Source organism: Megalopta genalis, unplaced genomic scaffold, assembly GCF_051020955.1.
Source record: "Megalopta genalis isolate 19385.01 unplaced genomic scaffold, iyMegGena1_principal scaffold0069, whole genome shotgun sequence".
NCBI classification, from domain to species: Eukaryota; Metazoa; Arthropoda; class Insecta; order Hymenoptera; family Halictidae; genus Megalopta; species Megalopta genalis.
In genome coordinates, this window is record NW_027476138.1 from 742501 (window position 1) to 745000 (window position 2500).

A 2500-nucleotide genomic window follows, 5' to 3' on the forward strand; every position below is an offset into this window, starting at 1 on the left:
CATAGTGCAAGAACTGTGGCGTAAGGACCCCCGGCGCTGTTTGGATGTCATAAGGGATGGCCCCGTGGGTGACCATGGCATCCCTCAAGATGTTATGGTTCCCTATTGGGAAGCCCTTATGACAGGTGCGCGCGACAGCTGTCCTCCGTGTGAAAACCGAGAGGACACCATCTCCTCTCTGTGGTCTCCTGTTAATCCGGATGAAGTACGGATTGCTCTTCCGGGTAGGAAGACAGCACCTGGTCCTGACGGTCTGTCTGCGAGACTCCTTTGCAAAACCCCCCTTGAGGTTTTGCAAAGGATCTATAACCTCATTATGTGGTGCCGCAGACTCCCTATTCACCTAAGGGACGCCAGGACGGTGCTCATTCCTAAAACCGGACTGCCTTCTTCTCCGTCTGATTTTCGACCCATCACCGTCGCCTCGACTCTTGTGCGAGGATTCCACAAAGTCCTGGCTAGGCGGATGGGTCGATTGATCGGATTGGATGGGAGGCAGAGAGCGTTCCGTAGGACAGACGGATGTGCGGACAACGTGTTTTTGCTGGACTTGCTGCTACGCCACTCCCATGCGCGCCATAAGCCGCTTTTTGTTGCGTCGGTTGACGTCGCGAAGGCTTTCGACACCGTTTCTCACCCCGCGATATTACAGACGCTCGAGCTGAGGGGCTGTCCCGCTCCCATGATTGAGTATGTCGGGTCGGTGTACTCTGATGCTCTCACGACCATTGTGTCGGGTGGTTGGCACTCCCATGCCATCCATCCGATGCATGGCGTGAGGCAAGGAGACCCGATGTCCCCCGGCATATTCAACATGGTGATGGACAGACTCCTCAGGAGCCTCCCCCAAGACATCGGGGCGGATATCGACGGGGTGAGGATCGGGTCGGCAGCCTTCGCCGACGACCTAATCCTCGCAGCCTCAACGACAACGGGCCTGCAGCGATTGCTTGACTGTACGGAGGGCTTCCTGGCATCATGCGGCATGTCCGTTAATGTCGGTAAGTCTTTTACCATCTCGATCGGAACGGTTCCCCACCAGAAGAAGACTACCGTGGATGAAGGCAACTTCTTCCTCGGTGGTCAGAAGCTGGTGGCGATGAAGCGGACGGACGCCTGGCAGTATTTGGGTATTCCCTTTACTCCAGACGGTCGTCTGCGTTCCGACCCGTCAGTCTCGTTGGTCGCTGATTTGGATAAGATCTCCCGTGCACCGCTTAAGCCGCAACAGCGACTATTCGCTCTGCGAATATTCCTGTTGCCAAGCTTATTTTATGCGGCGTCGTTGGGGTCTGTGGGATTGGGGAAACTCAATCGGTGTGACGTGGCGGTACGTGGTGCGGTGAGGAAGTGGCTCAGTTTACCGGCCGATACACCTAAGGCCTATTTCCATTCCGCCATCGGTTCGGGAGGCCTGGGTATTGCTTCGCTTCGGTGGAGTATGCCCAGGATTCGGCTTAGCCGCCTGAAGGAACTGTCCTTGTCTTCTGAGGCCGCGTCTGGGCTGCCAGGGGACTATCTTCGACTCGAGATCCAGAAGGCGCAGCAACGCCTGATGGATCACGGCGAGGTCATCGACACTTCCGAGAGGGAAGCGCGCCGTTGGGCGAATGCTCTTCACGGGAGTGTCGATGGCAGCGCTTTGAAAGAGTCGAAGAGGGTCCCGGGGCAGCACAGATGGGTCGCGGAGGGGACCCGCTTCTTGTCAGGACGAGACTTCGTCAACTCCTGCAAGTTGCGGATCAACGCCCTTCCGACTAGGTCCCGAACATCTAGGGGCCGAAGACAGGACAGGCTCTGCAGGGCTGGCTGCGCGGTGCCTGAGACCCTAAACCACGTCCTACAGCAGTGCCACCGCACCCATGATGGGCGGATAAGAAGGCACGACGCTGTAGTTGACTATCTTGCACGTGGTTTAGTGCAAAGGGGTTTTCAGGTAGCGCGCGAGCCGAAGATCCCTACCGATGAGGGAATGAGAAAACCAGATTTAGTAGCATGCAAGGACGGCGATTGCATGGTCCTCGATGCGCAAGTGGTTAGCGAACAGACAATCCTGGATCTTGCGCATAAGCGTAAGGTCCAGTATTACGCTGACAACGCCAGCTTCCGACGTGCAGTTGCTTCTAGCAACGGCACGGAGGATGTCAGCGTATTCTCTGCCACTTTGTCGCTGAGAGGACTATGGAGCGCGAAGTCAAGCAGGGGCCTACTGGGCGCAGGATTGATGGGCCAGCGGGACCTCAAGGTGATCGCCTCGAGGGTCTTGGTCGGAGGATTGGCAGCCTGGGGATTATTTAACCGCAGAACATCGACGCGGACGAACCGCCCAACACCTACGCGGTTCGACCGGTCGGGCATAGGGTGAGGGACCGGAAAGGGGGAATTTATTGGTGCCGCCTACCATATAGGCGTAATAACGGGGCAATGCGGCCACCTGTCACCGGCTCGTATCCCCGGAAAAAAAAAAAAAAAAAAAAAAAAATAGCCAAATGCCTCGTCA

At 56.6% G+C, this 2500-nt stretch overlaps 1 pseudogene; it reads left to right on the forward strand.

The window, feature by feature from the left end:
- The window catches only part of LOC143261809 (large subunit ribosomal RNA), a 10304-nt pseudogene that overhangs the window by 3799 nt on the left and 4005 nt on the right, over positions 1–2500 (forward strand).